The 18363-nt window shown below is 42.4% G+C and overlaps 1 long non-coding RNA gene across 1 annotated transcript; it reads right to left on the reverse strand.

Annotated features, from left to right (window-relative positions):
- Positions 1 to 18345, reverse strand: LOC122357134. Its single transcript, XR_006252427.1, has 3 exons — positions 18043 to 18345; positions 16929 to 17046; positions 1 to 450 (listed from the first exon to the last, which is right to left on the reverse strand). It is a non-coding gene; the product is annotated as an uncharacterized LOC122357134 (long non-coding RNA).
- Between the last annotated feature and the right edge of the window lie 18 nt (positions 18346 to 18363).

Here is an 18363-nt window from a genome sequence, read left to right on the forward strand (position 1 = left end):
GTTTGAAATTGCGCTATGGTCAGTTATTTTTACTTGATTTTAAAAGATATATTTTTATTTGAATTCACCTGATGCTAGACCATCTTAATTCAGCTCCGCATTTGCAGTAAGACATTTAAAATATTTCTAGGAATAAATTAGCGGTTAAGTGATGTGTTAAGAGGAAGAATGAAGGACATATGGCTAGGGGAAGGCAAAATGAAGGAATGATCTCACAGATTCAAATCCCATCACAGGTCTTCCTATGGACACCTACATACAATCACAGCACAGTGCAAAAGCATTGATGGTTTTGTTCATTTTGTATTTTTAGTGCTGTGCTGTGATGAGTACATGGGAGAAAAAAAAACATCAATTACAAAACAGATAATCAGTCAGCACTGCAGGTCAACAAAAATAACTTTGGCATACCTCATAGAAGGATGACAGTGGGCCAGTTCCTGTGGTAAGCTTTGTAATAAAGGAATACATGGACTATATATTATATCAGTACACACTGGCTAACGGCACTACATAAATAATTCTTGTGTCTTATAAGTCTTGTATGCTTAGAAATGACATTTCAGGTCTTCATACCAACAGACTATTTTTTATTTATTTTAAATTGCACTTTGTGACTGCCATGATGTTTTTTCCATGAGAAAAACACATTTATAGCATAGCCTGCATGTAAATATGGATTGTTCTCATGAAATGACTGTTTATCATAACAAACACAGCATTTTAGAACTTGCAAATATTATGCTGACATGCCAAAAGGCTTAAAGTAAATACACATGGAATACGAGAATCTTCATGTGAACGTACGCCGTTACAAAGGACATTTAAAATATTTTTTTGTGTAATACTGAAAGACATTTAATAGTTGGTCACGCTTGAGAAAACAATTCATTCTTTTAATTGAACAAAAAGACTGCAATAGACAACTTTTGCATAAATCACATGCAAGCTGACATACTTTCAACAACGAAGCCGACAGATTTTCACAGACAGACATATAAACAGGTGCATCCACAGAACAACATATTTGCATGACAACAGTAAACATGCTACTCACCATATTACATTTAAAACTAGAAAGTACATTTCCTGAAGAAAATGTGAGTGGTGCTTGCCGTGGCAAAACTCGCCCTCTGTTGCATGACTAGCATGTCGTTAGCATGTTTCTAACATGATTAGCAAAGTGACTAGCGTGTCGCTAGCATGACTAGCATGTAGTTAGCATGTTTTTAGCATGATTAGCAAAGTGACTACCATATGCAGCTAGCATGACTAGCATGTCGCTAGCATGTTTTTAGCATGATTAGCAAAGTGACTAGCATGTCGCTAGCATGTTTTTAGCATGATTAGCAAGTGACTAGCATGTCGCTAGCATGACTAGCATGTCGCTAACATGTTTTTAGCATGATTAGCAAAGTGACTAGCATGTCGCTAGCATGTTTTTAGCATGATTAGCAAGTGACTAGCATGTCGCTAGCATGACTAGCATGTCGCTAATATGTTTTTAGCATGATTAGCAAGTGACTAGCATGTCGCTAGCATGACTAGCATGTCGCTGCAGCATGTTTTTAGCATGATTAGCAAAAGTGACTAGCATGTCGTTAGCATGATTAGCATGTCGCTAACATGTTTTTAGCATGATTAGCAAGTGACTAGCATGTCGCATTGGCGTTTAAAGCATGATTAGCCAAGTGACTAGCATGTCGTTAGCATGACTAGCATGTCGCCAGCAGATGTTTTTATCATGATTAGCAAGTGACTAGCATGTCGCTTAGCATGACTAAGCATGTCGCTAACATGTTTTTAACATGATTAGCAAGTGACTAGCATGTCGCTAAGCATGACTAGCATGTCGCTAACATGTTTTTAGCATGATTAGCAAAGTGACTAGCATGTCGGTAGCATGACTAGCATGTCGCCACGATGTTCTGATGCAAAGATATAGGTCTTGCTAAAAGGTTGCTAGGGTGTTTGATAATGGTTGCTAAGGCGTGGATAGGAGATGTCTATGGTGACTCAGGATTGGCTGTTTGCTGCCCCGAGTCAAACGAGCCCACCCCATGTCTCTGTGACGTTCTTTTTGAAGATATGTAAGTTTTGGTTAAGATTTTGGTTGCTAAGGTCATCGATAAAGGTTGCTAGGGCGTGGCTACGAACAGCTGAAGTAGTTCATGATTGGCCGTTTGCTGCCCCGAGACAAACGAGCCCACCCCATGTCTCTATGACGCTCTGATCCAAAGATACCCATCTGAACCATTATAATGGCAGTCTATGGGATCTGTTGCTAGGGTGCTCTAATTGGTTGCTAGGGCGTGGCTTGACACCTTCATAGTGATTCAGAGACTTTGATTGGTTAGCTGAGTAAAACGCAGCCCACCCCCACGTCTCTATGACATTTTAATGCAAAGTTATTTAGATTTACTGAAATTCCTATGTAAATTACCATAGTAGGAAAAACACATGTGCATTTTTCCCTCACCATACTATGTCAATGGGGCAACTTTGGAGGTCTCTTGCCCCCAGGGTAAAACTTTTACCCCACTGTGTGGTATGTTCTCGTTCAGCTTGATAAAGTCTTCAAATCTGGTGATTTACAAGTTTGTGCGATATTCTCGCTCTGCGCCACGATCCGTCAAAGTTGGTCGCAATGTTACGTCTATGGGATTTTTCGCCCGATTTTTCGCCCGTGTACTGAAAAATCGACGCCCGATCGCTTATAAAGTCATAGCACATCTTTCCACAATACCCGCACGATTTGACGCCCGTTTCAGGGTGTGTGGCAAAACTGCGGGACTAGTTCTGGCACGAAAATCGTCACGGAATCTATAATAATAATAAGTAAGAACTAGAAAGTACATTTTCTGAAGAAAATGTGAGTGGTGCTTACCGTGGCAAAACTCGCCCTCGGTTGCTAGGGTAAATTGGTTGGTTGCTAGGAAGCAGCTTGGTAGCTCACAATGATGATACACTTGTCACTATGAATGATATAAACCAACCCCCATGTCTCTATGGCGTTCGATTTAAAGATATGCCCGTTTGAGTCGGGGTTGCTAGGGTGTTTGATAATGGTTGCTAAGGCATGGATAGGAGATGTCTATGATGACTCAGGATTGGCCGTTTGCTGCCCTGAGTCAATCGCACCCACCCCATGTCTCTGTGACGTTCTGTTTTGAAGATATGCAAGTTTGGATTTTGGTTGCTAAGGTCATCGATAATGGTTGCTAGGGCGTGGCTACGAACAGCTGAAGTACTTCATGATTGGGCGTTTGCTGCCCGAGTCAAATGAGCCCACCCCATGTCTCTATATGCGCTCTGATCCAAAGATACCCATCTGAACCATTATAATGGCAGTCTATGGAATCTGTTGCTAGGGCGCTCTAAATGGTTGCTAGGGCGTGGCTTGACACCTTCATAGTGATTGAGAGACTTTGATTGGTTCGCTGAGTAAACGAGCCCACCCCCACGTCTCTATGACATTTTAATGCAAAGTTATATTGATTTGCAAAATTCCCTATGTAAATTACCATAGTAGGAAAAACACATGTGCAGTTTGACCCTCACCATAGTAAAAAGTTTGGAGGTCTCTTGCCCCCCAAGGGTAAAACTTTTACCCCACTGTGTGGTATGTTCTCGCTCAGCTTGATAAAGTCTTCAAATCTGGTGATTTACAAGTCTGTGCGATATTCTCGCTCTGCGCTACGATCCGTCAAAGTTTGGCGCAATGTTAAGTCTATGGGATTTTCGCGCGATTTTTAGCCCGGCGTCACGAAAAAATCGACGCCCGATCGCTTATAAAAGTCATAGCACATCTTTTCCACAATACCCATACGATTTGGACGCCCGTTTCAGGGGTGTGTGGCAAAAACTGAGGGACTAGTTACGCGCCGAAATTTGTCCGGAATCCGGAATAATAATAATAATAACTAGAAAGTACATTTCCTGAAGAAAATGTGAGTGGTGCTTGCCGTGGCAAAACTCGCCCTCGGTTGCTAGGGTAGATTGGTTGGTTGCTAGGAAGCAGCTTGGTAGCTGACAATGATGATACACTTGTCACTATGAATGATATAAACCAACCCCCATGTCTCTATGATGTTCCGATTTAAAGATATGCCCGTTTGAGTTGGGGTTGCTAGGGTGTTTGATAATGGTTGCTAAGGCGTGGATAGGAGATGTCTATGGTGACTCAGGATTGGCTGTTTGCTGCCCTGAGTCAATCGCACCTACCCCCATGTCTCTGTGACGTTCTGTTTTGAAGATATGCAAGTTTGGATTTTGGTTGCTAAGGTCATCGATAATGGTTGCTAGGGCGTGGCTATAAACAGCTGAAGTACTCCATGATTGGCCGTTTGCTGCCCCGAGTCAAACGAGCCCACCCCCATGTCTCTATGACGCTCTGATCCAAAGATACCCATCTGAACCATTATAATGGCAGTCTATGGAATCTGTTGCTAGGGCGCTCTAAATGGTTGCTAGGGCGTGGCTTGACACCTTCATAGTGATTCAGGGACTTTGATTGGTTCGCTGAGTAAAACGAGCCCACCCCCACGTCTCTATGACATTTTAATGCAAAGTTATATTGATTTGCAAAATTCCTATGTAAATTACCATAGTAGGAAAAACACATGTGCAGTTTGACCCTCACCATAGTAAAAAGTTTGGAGGTCTCTTGCCCCCCAGGGGTAAAACTTTTACCCCACTGTGTGGTATGTTCTCGCTCAGCTTGATAAAGTCTTCAAATCTGGTGATTTACAAGTTTGTGCGATATTCTCGCTCTGCGCTACGATCCGTCAAAGTTTGGCGCAATGTTAAGTCTATGGGATTTTTCGCGATTTTTCGCCCCGGTGTACGAAAAATCGCACGCCCGATCGCTTATAAAAGTCATAGCACATCTTTCCACAATACCCCGCACGATTTGACGCCCGTTTCAGGTGTGTGGAAAAAACTGCGGACTAGTTCTGCGCGAAATTTGTCCGAATCTAGTATAATAATAATAAGAACTAGAAAGTACATTTCCTGAAGAAAATGTGAGTGGTGCTTGCCGTGGCAAAACTCGCCCTCTGTTGCATGACTAGCATGTCGTTAGCATGTTTCTAACATGATTAGCAAAGTGACTAGCATGTCGCTAGCATGACTAGCATGTCGCTAGCATGTTTTTAGCATGATTAGCAAGTGACTAGCATGTCGCTAGCATGACTAGCATGTCGCTAGCATGTTTTTAGCATGATTAGCAAGTGACTAGCATGTCGCTAGCATGTTTTTAGCATGATTAGCAAAGTGACTAGCATGTCGCTAGCATGACTAGCATGTCGCTAACATGTTTTTAGCATGATTAGCAAGTGACTAGCATGTCGCTAGCATGACTAGCATGTCGCTAGCAAGTTTTTAGCATGATTAGCAAAGAGACTAGCATGTCGTTAGCATGACTAGAATGTCGCTAACATGTTTTTAGCATGATTAGCAAGTGACTAGCATGTCGCTAGCATGACTAGCATGTCGCTAGCATGTTTTTAGCATGATTAGCAAGTGACTAGCATGTCGCCTAGCATGATGACTAGCATGTCGCTAACATGTTTTTAGCATGATTAGCAAGTGACTAGCATGTCGCTAGCATGACTAGCATGTCGCTAGCATGTTTTTAGCATGATTAGCTAAGTGACTAGCATGTCGTTAGCATGACTAGCATGTCATTGCAAGATGACTAGCATGTCGCTAGCATGTTTTTAGCATGATTAGCAAAGTGACTAGCATGTCGTTAGCATGACTAGCATGTCGCCTAGCATGTTTCTAGCATGATTAGCAAGTGACTAGCATGTCGCTAGCATGACTAAAAGATGTCGCCAAAGCATGTTTTTATCATGATTAGCAAGTGACTAGCATGTCGCTAAAGCATGACTAGCATGTCGCTAACATGTTTTTAGCATGATTAGCAAGTGACTAGCATGTCGCTAGCATGACTAACATGTCGCTAACATGTTTTTAGCATGATTAGCAAATTGACTAGCATGTCGGTAGCATGACTAGCATGTCGCTACGATGTTCTGATGCAAAGATATAGGTCTTGCTAAAAGGTTGCTAGGGTGTTTGATAATGGTTGCTAAGGCGTGGATAGGAGATGTCTATGGTGACTCAGGATTGGCTGTTTGCTGCCCGAGTCAAACGAGCCCACCCCATGTCTCTGTGACGTTCTTTTTGAAGATATGTAAGTTTTGGTTAAGATTTTGGTTGCTAAGGTCATCGATAAAGGTTGCTAGGGCGTGGCTATGAACAGCTGAAGTAGTTCATGATTGGCCGTTTGCTGCCCCGAGTCAAACGAGCCCACCCCCATGTCTCTATGACGCTCTGATCCAAAGATACCCATCTGAACCATTATAATGGCAGTCTATGGAATCTGTTGCTAGGCGCTCTAAATGGTTGCTAGGGCGTGGCTTGACACCTTCATAGTGATTCAGAGACTTTGATTGGTTCGCTGAGTAAAATGAGCCCACCCCCACGTCTCTGTGACATTTTAATGCAAAGTTATTTAGATTTGCGAAATTCCTATGTAAATTACCATAGTAGGAAAAACACATGTGCTTATTTCCCTCACCATACTATGTCAATGGGGCAAGTTTGGGGGTCTCTTGCCCCCCAGGGGTAAAACTTTTACCCCACTGTGTGGTATGTTCTCGCTCAGCTTGATAAAGTCTTCAAATCTGGTGATTTACAAGTTTGTGTGATATTCTCGCTCTGCGCTCTGAGCCGTCAAAGTTGGTCGCAATGTTACGTCTATGGGATTTTCGCCCGATTTTTCGCCCGTGTGTGTACTAAAAATCGACGCCCGATAAATATAAAAGTCATAGCACATCTTTCCACAATACCCCGCACGATTTGGCGCCCGTTTCAGGGTGTGTGGCAAAAACTGCGGGACTAGTTACGCCCGAAAATCGTCACGGAATCTATAATAATAAGAATAATAATAAGTAAGAATAAGTATGAGCAATAGTAATAGTGTGCTTTGCCTTGAAAGGCAAGCACCACTAATAACTAGAAAGTACATTTCCTGAAGAAAATGTGAGTGGTGCTTGCCGTGGCAAAACTCGCCCTCGGTTGCTAGGGTAGATTGGTTGGTTGCTAGGAAGCAGCTTGGTAGCTGACAATGATGATACACTTGTCACTATGAATGATATAAACCAACCCCCATGTCTCTATGATGTTCGATTTAAAGATATGCCCGTTTGAGTTGGGGTTGCTAGGGTGTTTGATAATGGTTGCTAAGGCGTGGATAGGAGATGTCTATGGTGACTCAGGATTGGCTGTTTGCTGCCCTGAGTCAATCGCACCACTCCACCATGTCTCTGTGACGTTCTGTTTTGAAGATATGCAAGTTTGGATTTTGGTTGCTAAGGTCATCGATAATGGTTGCTAGGGCGTGGCTATAAACAGCTGAAGTAGTTCATGATTGGCCGTTTGCAGCCCCGAGTCAAACGAGCCCACCCCCATGTCTCTATGACGCTCTGATCCAAAGATACCCATCTGAACCATTATAATGGCAGTCTATGGAATCTGTTACTAGGCGCTCTAAATGGTTGCTAGGGCGTGGCTTCACACCTTCATAGTGATTCAGAGACTTTGATTGGTTCGCTGAGTAAAACGAGCCCACCCCACGCCTCTCTATGACATTTTAATGCAAAGTTATTTAGATTTGCAAAATTCCTATGTAAATTACCATAGTAGGAAAAACACATGTGCAGTTTTACCCTCACCATAGTAAAAGTTTGGAGGTCTCTTGCCCCAGTGGTAAAACTTTTACCCCACTGTGTGGTATGTTCTCGCTCAGCTTGATAAAGTCTTCAAATCTGGTGATTTACAAGTTTGTGCGATATTCTCGCTCTGCGCTCACGATCCGTCAAAGTTTGGCGCAATGTTAAGTCTATGGGATTTTTCGCCCGATTTTTCGCCGGTGTCTGAAAATCGCGTCGCCCGATCGCTTATAAAAGTCATAGCACATCTTTCCACAATACCCCGCACGATTTGACGCCCGTTTCAGGGGTGTGTGGCAAAACTGCGGGACTAGTTACTGGCGCGAAATTTGTCCGAATCTATAATAATAATAACTAGAAAGTACATTTCCTGAAGAAAATGTGAGTGGTGCTTGCCGTGGCAAAACTCGCCCTCGGTTGCTAGGGTAGATTGGTTGGTTGCTAGGAAGCAGCTTGGTAGCTGACAATGATGATACACTTGTCACTATGAATGATATAAACCAACCCCATGTCTCTATGATGTTCCGATTTAAAGATATGCCCGTTTGAGTTGGGGTTGCTAGGGTGTTTGATAATGGTTGCTAAGGCGTGGATAGGAGATGTCTATGGTGACTCAGGATTGGCTGTTTGCTGCCCTGAGTCAATCGCACCTACCCCCATGTCTCTGTGACGTTCTGTTTTGAAGATATGCAAGTTTGGATTTTTTGGTTGCTAAGGTCATCGATAATGGTTGCTAGGGCGTGGCTATAAACAGCTGAAGTACTCCATGATTGGCCGTTTGCTGCCCCGAGTCAAAGCGAGCCCACCCCCATGTCTCTATGACGCTCTGATCCAAAGATACCCATCTGAACCATTATAATGGCAGTCTATGGAATCTGTTGCTAGGGCGCTCTAAATGGTTGCTAGGGCGTGGCTTGACACCTTCATAGTGATTCAGGGACTTTGATTGGTTCGCTGAGTAAAACGAGCCCACCCCACGTCTCTATGACATTTTAATGCAAAGTTATATTGATTTGCAAAATTCTATGTAAATTACCATAGTAGGAAAAACACATGTGCAGTTTGACCCTCACCATAGTAAAAGTTTGGAGGTCTCTTGCCCCAGGGGTAAAACTTTTACCCACTGTGTGGTATGTTCTTAAGCTCAGCTTGATAAAGTCTTCAAATCTGGTGATTTACAAGTTTGTGCGATATTCGCTCTGCGCTCACGATCCGTCAAAGTTTGGCGCAATGTTAAGTCTATGGGATTTTTCGCGATTTTTCGCCGGTGTCACGAAAAAAATCACGCACCGATCGCTTATAAAAGTCATAGCACATCTTTCCACAATACCCGCGCACGATTTGACGCCCGTTTCAGGGGTGTGTGGAAAAACTGCGGGACTAGTTACTGGCACGAAATTTGTCCGAATCTAGTATAATAATAATAAGAACTAGAAAGTACATTTCCTGAAGAAAATGTGAGTGGTGCTTGCCGTGGCAAAACTAGCCCTCTGTTGCATGACTAGCATGTCGTTAGCATGTTTCTAACATGATTAGCAAAGTGACTAGCATGTCATTAAGATGACTAAGATGTCGCATTAGCATGTTTTTTTAGCATGATTAGCAAGTGACTAGCATGTCGCTAGCATGACTAGCATGTCGCTCAGCATGTTTTTAGCATGATTAGCAAGTGACTAGCATGTCGCTAGCATGTTTTTAGCATGATTAGCAAAGTGACTAGCATGTCATTGGCATGACTAGCATGTCGCTAACATGTTTTTAGCATGATTAGCAAGTGACTAGCATGTCGCTAGCATGACTAGCATGTCGCCTAGCAAAGTTTTTAGCATGATTAGCAAAGAGACTGGCATGTCGTTAGCATGACTAGAATGTCGCTAACATGTTTTTAGCATGATTAGCAAGTGACTAAAGATGTCGCCAGCATGACTAGCATGTCGCTAGCATGTTTTTAGCATGATTAGCAAGTGACTAGCATGTCGCATAAGCATGACTAGCATGTCGCTAACATGTTTTTAGCATGATTAGCAAGTGACTAGCATGTCGCTTAGCATGACTAGCATGTCATTAGCATGTTTTTAGCATGATAAGCTAAGTGACTAGCATGTCGTTAGCATGACTAGCATGTCATTTTAGCATGACTAGCATGTCGCCAGCATGTTTTTAGCATGATTAGCAAAGTGACTAGCATGTCGTTAGCATGACTAGCATGTCGCTAAAGCATGTTTCTAGCATGATTAGCAAGTGACTAGCATGTCGCTAGCGCATGACTAGCATGTCGCTCAGCATGTTTTTATCATGATTAGCAAGTGACTAGCATGTCGCTAGCATGACTAGCATGTCGCTAACATGTTTTTAGCATGATTAGCAAGTGACTAGCATGTCATTAGCATGACTAACATGTCGCTAACATGTTTTTAGCATGATTAGCAAATTGACTAGCATGTCGGTAGCATGACTAGCATGTCGCTCACGATGTTCTGATGCAAAGATATAGGTCTTGCTAAAAGGTTGCTAGGGTGTTTGATAATGGTTGCTAAAGGCGTGGATAGGAGATGTCTATGGTGACTCAGGATTGGCTGTTTGCTGCCCCGAGTCAAACGAGCCCACCCCATGTCTCTGTGACGTTCTTTTTGAAGATATGTAAGTTTTGGTTAAGATTTTGGTTGCTAAGGTCATCGATAAAGGTTGCTGCTAGGGCGTGGCTATGAACAGCTGAAGTAGTTCATGATTGGCCGTTTGCTGCCCCGAGTCAAAGCGAGCCCACCCCCATGTCTCTATGACGCTCTGATCCAAAGATACCCATCTGAACCATTATAATGGCAGTCTATGGAATCTGTTGCTAGGCGCTCTAAATGGTTGCTAGGGCGTGGCTTGACACCTTCATAGTGATTCAGAGACTTTGATTGGTTCGCTGAGTAAAATGAGCCCACCCCCACGTCTCTGTGACATTTTAATGCAAAGTTATTTAGATTTGCGAAATTCCTATGTAAATTACCATAGTAGGAAAAACACATGTGCTTATTTCCCTCACCATACTATGTCAATGGGGCAAGTTTGGGGTCTCTTGCCCCCAGAGGTAAAACTTTACCCCACTGTGTGGTATGTTCTCGCTCAGCTTGATAAAGTCTTCAAATCTGGTGATTTACAAGTTTGTGCGATATTCTCGCTCTGCGCTACGAGCCGTCAAAGTTGGTCGCAATGTTACGTCTATGGGATTTTTCGCCCGATTTTTCGCCCGGTGTACGAAAATCGTACGCCCGATCGCTTATAAAAGTCATAGCACATCTTTCCACAATACCCCGCACGATTTGACGCCCGTTTCAGGGGTGTGTGGCAAAAACTGCGGGACTAGTTACGCGCCGAAAATCGTACGGAATCTATAATAATAAGAACTAGAAAGTACATTTCCTGAAGAAAATGTGAGTGGTGCTTGCCGTGGCAAAACTCGCCTTCCCTCGGTTGCTAGGGTAGATTGGTTGGTTGCTAGGAAGCAGCTTGGTAGCTGACAATGATGATACACTTGTCACTATGAATGATATAAACCAACCCCCATGTCTCTATGATGTTCCGATTTAAAGATATGCCCGTTTGAGTTGGGGTTGCTAGGGTGTTTGATAATGGTTGCTAAGGCGTGGATAGGAGATGTCTATGGTGACTCAGGATTGGCTGTTTGCTGCCCTGAGTCAATCGCACCACCCCATGTCTCTGTGACGTTCTGTTTGAAGATATGCAAGTTTGGATTTTGGTTGCTAAGGTCATCGATAATGGTTGCTAGGGCGTGGCTATAAACAGCTGAAGTAGTTCATGATTGGCCGTTTGCAGCCCGAGTCAAACAGCCCACCCCATGTCTCTATGACGCTCTGATCCAAAGATACCCATCTGAACCATTATAATGGCAGTCTATGGAATCTGTTACTAGAGGCGCTCTAAATGGTTGCTAGGGCGTGGCTTCACACCTTCATAGTGATTCAGAGACTTTGATTGGTTCGCTGAGTAAAACGAGCCCACCCCCACGTCTCTATGACATTTTAATGCAAAGTTATTTAGATTTGCAAAATTCTATGTAAATTACCATAGTAGGAAAAACACATGTGCAGTTTTACCCTCACCATAGTAAAAGTTTGGAGGTCTCTTGCCCCCAGTGGTAAAACTTTACCCCACTGTGTGGTATGTTCTCGCTCAGCTTGATAAAGTCTTCAAATCTGGTGATTTACAAGTTTGTGCGATATTCTCGCTCTGCGCCACGATCCGTCAAAGTTTGGCGCAATGTTAAGTCTATGGGATTTTTCGCGCGATTTTCGCGCCCGGTGTACGAAAATCGTCGCCCGATCGCTTATAAAAGTCATAGCACATCTTTCCACAATACCCATACGATTTGACGCCCGTTTCAGGGTGTGTGGCAAAAACTGCGGGACTAGTTACACGCCGAAATTTGTCGGAATCTATAATAATAATAACTAGAAAGTACATTTCCTGAAGAAAATGTGAGTGGTGCTTGCCGTGGCAAAACTCGCCCCTCGGTTGCTAGGGTAGATTGGTTGGTTGCTAGGAAGCAGCTTGGTAGCTGACAATGATGATACACTTGTCACTATGAATGATATAAACCAACCCCCATGTCTCTATGATGTTCGATTTAAAGATATGCCCGTTTGAGTTGGGGTTGCTAGGGTGTTTGATAATGGTTGCTAAGGCGTGGATAGGAGATGTCTATGGTGACTCAGGATTGGCTGTTTGCTGCCCTGAGTCAATCGCACCTACCCCCATGTCTCTGTGGACGTTCTGTTTTGAAGATATGCAAGTTTGGATTTTGGTTGCTAAGGTCATCGATAATGGTTGCTAGGGCGTGGCTATAAACAGCTGAAGTACTCCATGATTGGCGTTTGCTGCCCCGAGTCAAGCGAGCCCACCCCATGTCTCTATGACGCTCTGATCCAAAGATACCCATCTGAACCATTATAATGGCAGTCTATGGAATCTGTTGCTAGGGCGCTCTAAATGGTTGCTAGGGCGTGGCTTGACACCTTCATAGTGATTCAGGGACTTTGATTGGTTACGCTGAGTAAAACGAGCCCACCCCCACGTCTCTATGACATTTTAATGCAAAGTTATATTGATTTGCAAAATTCCTATGTAAATTACCATAGTAGGAAAAACACATGTGCAGTTTGACCCTCACCATAGTAAAAAGTTTGGAGGTCTCTTGCCCCCCAGGGGTAAAACTTTTACCCCACTGTGTGGTATGTTCTCGCTCAGCTTGATAAAGTCTTCAAATCTGGTGATTTACAAGTTTGTGCGATATTCTGCGCTCTGCGCTACGATCCGTCAAAGTTTGGCGCAATGTTAAGTCTATGGGATTTTTCGCCCGATTTTTCGCCCGGTGTACGAAAATCGTACGCCCGATCGCTTATAAAAGTCATAGCACATCTTTCCACAATACCCCGCACGATTTGACGCCCGTTTCAGGGGTGTGTGGAAAAAACTGCGGGGACTAGTTCTGCTACCGAAATTTGTCCGGAATCTAGTATAATAATAATAAGAACTAGAAAGTACATTTCCTGAAGAAAATGTGAGTGGTGCTTGCCGTGGCAAAACTCGCCCTCTGTTGCATGACTAGCATGTCGTTAGCATGTTTCTAACATGATTAGCAAAGTGACTAGCATGTCGCTAGCATGACTAGCATGTCGCTAGCATGTTTTTAGCATGATTAGCAAGTGACTAGCATGTCGCCAGCATGACTAGCATGTCGCTAGCATGTTTTAGCATGATTAGCAAGTGACTAGCATGTCGCTAAGATGTTTTAGCATGATTAGCAAAGTGACTAGCATGTCGCTAGCATGACTAGCATGTCGCTAACATGTTTTTAGCATGATTAGCAAGTGACTAGCATGTCGCTAGCATGACTAGCATGTCGCTAGCAAGTTTTTAGCATGATTAGCAAAGAGACTAGCATGTCGTTTAAGATGACTAGAATGTCATTAACATGTTTTTAGCATGATTAGCAAGTGACTAGCATGTCGCTAAGCATGACTAGCATGTCGCTAGCATGTTTTTAGCATGATTAGCAAGTGACTAGCATGTCGCTTAGCATGACTCAGCATGTCGCTAACATGTTTTTAGCATGATTAGCAAGTGACTAGCATGTCATTAGCATGACTAAGCATGTCGCTAGCATGTTTTTAGCATGATTAGCTAAGTGACTAGCATGTCGTTAGCATGACTAGCATGTCGCTAGCATGACTAGCATGTCGTAGCATGTTTTTAGCATGATTAGCAAAGTGACTAAGCATGTCGTTAGCATGACTAGCATGTCGCTAGCATGTTTCTAGCATGATTAGCAAGTGACTAGCATGTCGCTAAGCATGACTAGCATGTCGCCAGCATGTTTTATCATGATTAGCAAGTGACTAGCATGTCGCTAGCATGACTAGCATGTCGCTAACATGTTTTTAGCATGATTAGCAAGTGACTAGCATGTCGCTAGCATGACTAACATGTCGCTAACATGTTTTTAGCATGATTAGCAAATTGACTAGCATGTCGGTAGCATGACTAGCATGTCGCCACGATGTTCTGATGCAAAGATATAGGTCTTGCTAAAAGGTTGCTAGGGTGTTTGATAATGGTTGCTAAGGCGTGGATAGGAGATGTCTATGGTGACTCAGGATTGGCTGTTTGCTGCCCCGAGTCAAACGAGCCCACCCCATGTCTCTGTGTAGCGTTCTTTTTGAAGATATGTAAGTTTTGGTTAAGATTTTGGTTGCTAAGGTCATCGATAAAGGTTGCTAGGGCGTGGCTATGAACAGCTGAAGTAGTTCATGATTGGCCGTTTGCCCCGAGTCAAACGAGCCCACCCCCATGTCTCTATGACGCTCTGATCCAAAGATACCCATCTGAACCATTATAATGGCAGTCTATGGAATCTGTTGCTAGGGCGCTCTAAATGGTTGCTAGGGCGTGGCTTGACACCTTCATAGTGATTCAGAGACTTTGATTGGTTCGCTGAGTAAAACGAGCCCACCCCACGTCTCTGTGACATTTTAATGCAAAGTTATTTAGATTTGCGAAATTCCTATGTAAATTACCATAGTAGGAAAAACACATGTGCTTATTTCCCTCACCATACTATGTCAATGGGGCAAGTTTGGGGGTCTCTTGCCCCCCAGGGGTAAAACTTTTACCCCACTGTGTGGTATGTTCTCGCTCAGCTTGATAAAGTCTTCAAATCTGGTGATTTACAAGTTTGTGCGATATTCTCGCTCTGCGCTACGAGCCGTCAAAGTTGGTCGCAATGTTACGTCTATGGGATTTTTCGCGATTTTTAGCCCGGTGTACGAAAATCGACGCCCGATCGCTTATAAAAGTCATAGCACATCTTTCCACAATACCCCGCGATTTGGCGCGCCGTTTCAGGGGTGTGTGGCAAAAGCTTCTGCGGGACTAGTTACGCGCCAAAATCAGACGAATCTATAATAATAAGAATAACTAGAAAGTACATTTCCTGAAGAAAATGTGAGTGGTGCTTGCCGTGGCAAAACTCGCCTCGGTTGCTAGGGTAAATAGGTTGGTTGCTAGAAACAGCTTGGTAGCTGACAATGATGATACACTTGTCACTATGAATGATATAAACCAACCCCCATGTCTCTATGACGTTCGATTTAAAGATATGCCCGTTTGAGTTGGGGTTGCTAGGGTGTTTGATAATGGTTGCTAAGGCGTGGATAGGAGATGTCTATGGCGACTCAGGATTGGCTGGTTGCTGCCCTGAGTCAATCGCACCCACCCCATGTCTCTGTCATGTTCTGTTTTGAAGATATGCAAGTTTGGATTTTGGTTGCTAAGGTCATCGATAATGGTTGCTGGGGCGTGGCTACGAACAGCTGAAGTACTCCATGATTGGCCGTTTGCTGCCCCCGAGTCAAACGAGCCCACCCCATGTCTCTATGACGCTCTGATCCAAAGATACCCATCTGAACCATTATAATGGCAGTCTATGGAATCTGTTGCTAGGGCGCTCTAAATGGTTGCTAGGGCGTGGCTTGACACCTTCATAGTGATTCAGAGACTTTGATTGGTTCGCTGAGTAAAACGAGCCCACCCCCACGTCTCTATGACATTTTAATGCAAAGTTATATTGATTTGCAAAATTCCTATGTAAATTACCATAGTAGGAAAAACACATGTGCAGTTTGACCTCACCATAGTAAAAAGTTTGGAGGTCTCTTGACCCCAGGGTAAAACTTTTACCCCACTGTGTAGTATGTTCTCGCTCAGCTTGATAAAGTCTTCAAATCTGGTGATTTACAAGTCTGTGCGATATTCTCGCTCTGGCTCACGATCCGTGAAAGTTTGGCGCAATGTTAAGTCTATAGGATTTTTCGCCCGATTTTTCGCCCGGTGTACGAAAAATCAATCGCGCCCGATCGCTTATAAAAGTCATAGCACATCTTTCCACAATACCCCGCACGATTTGACGCCCCGTTTCAGGGGTGTGGCAAACTCATGGACTAGTTACGCTGCCTAAAATCAGACGGAATCTATAATAAGAATAATAATAATAAGTAAGAATAAGTATGAGGAATAGTAATAGTGTGCTTTGCCTTGAAAGGCAAGCACCACTAATAATAAGTAAGAATAAGTATGAGCAATAGTAATAGTGTGCTTTGCCTTGAAAGGCAAGCACCACTAATAATAATAAGTAAGAATAAGTATGAGCAATAGTAATAGTGTGCTTTGCCTTGAAGGCAAGCACCACTAATAAGTATGAGGAATAGTAATAGTGTGCTTCGCCTTGAAAGGCAAGCACCACTAATAAGAATAAGTATGAGCAATAGTAATAGTGTGCTTTGCCTTGAAAGGCAAGCACCACTAATAAGTATGAGGAATAGTAATAGTGTGCTTCGCCTTAAAAAGGCAAGCACCACTAATTAAAAATGCTAATAACCGATATACAACTGACTGAAAGTTAGGCCTATTTTTCCTACCCGTGGCACTGTGCACATAAAGTTTCAGTATTTTAATGAATATACATCTTTATTATTGATCATAATCTCAACTGGAGCGGAGACCATTTCTGAAAACTTTTTGTCTTGATTAAATTTAGGTATAATACAATGGATTTGTTTTCAAGTTACCAAGATAGTAACGACAATGGCCTTCAAAGTTGAAAGCATAAGTTCAATGCGTAAGTACCTGTGATGCACCTCTCTTCTGTATTTCTTCATGGATAAACCATCCATGTTGGCAGGAAGTTCTGCATAATTCTGGAGTCGATCACTCCAAGAGGTTGTCATCTTTAACCGTTATAAGTCTGAGAAAAAAAGCAGCACTTAAAAAGAAGTTTTTTTTTTTTTATGCAGTGCAGGCAGACAGCAGAACACAAAGCATTTGAATATACATGGCACTGAGGTTACATTTTCACCACAATACATTGTTGCAAAATAGCCCTGCAGATGACATGCAAAATTTTCACAATCAAAAAACAGAGACATTCAAACGTGTTTAAACAGAATCTCAAAATGTCCATCCCATCTGATCTAATGCTACACTTAAGTATGACAGTATTTCCTGTATCAAAATAAACAAGAATAACACTAAGCTACACTAAGCTGCTTGAAACAATGTTTAAAGACAAATTACAAAATACCAGGTTTATGAAAATGCTCTCTAGATACCCTTTAAGGAACTACTTCTGTAACGTTAACGCTGAAATACAACTCAGAGACACACAGTATTTTGAAAACATGTATTTTTATTTGTTTATTTATTTATTTTAACTAAAATCCCAGAAATACATTTACTTTTCTTATTCTCTAGGTTTAGCAAAAATAGTGATATTTGTAAAATACCATCAGCAATTCAAATAAAGTACACATTTTTACAAAACACAAATAAATGTGTATATTATTTTCATATGTGTCTGATGTTGCATATACAAGACCATTCATATAAGGTTAGTATATATCCGCTATCTTATTGAATTCAAAGCACCTGCTGTTTTATTTATATAACGACAACGGTGAGTTTCCACAGCCTGCCTTAGTAAAAATGTATTAATAATATCGAGACATAATGCGAGCAGATCTTTGCTCTTGCTCATGCAGTTCCGTGATGGTAAAGTTAGCACCACAGCTAACTAACATTCCTTTAGTTTTGATTAAACGGAAACTAATGCGTAAGATGGAGCAAACTGCCTCAACGATTGTCGTTTAAACGCTCTTATTCACAGTTATTCCACTTCGTTTTAATGCCATAACTACTGTTTCCTGAAAAGCGAATATGCGCTCAATTTCAGCAGGCTGCTTACCTCACCTCCTTCAACGACCAACAACTGCAGTTCTGCGCTATCTGCATACTGCGCATGCGCAAACCATCCAGCCACTAGATGTCCATCCAGCGACTACATGGCGAGATTCAAAACAATATTAAAACCTATTGTAAACACAATTAATATGAATCCATAATGGCTTATAGTATGTGCGGAAGTAGTGTAATATATTACACGATCTAATCTAAAACGAACCATGAATCTAAAAGCCACACAGACCAACTGCAGTGATTTATTATGTATTTCATTTATTTATTTTTATGTTGACAGTGACATGTATATGATTAAAGTAAAATGATG

The sequence above is a fragment of the Puntigrus tetrazona genome, chromosome 13 (assembly GCF_018831695.1).
Source record: "Puntigrus tetrazona isolate hp1 chromosome 13, ASM1883169v1, whole genome shotgun sequence".
Classification (NCBI taxonomy): Eukaryota; Metazoa; Chordata; class Actinopteri; order Cypriniformes; family Cyprinidae; genus Puntigrus; species Puntigrus tetrazona.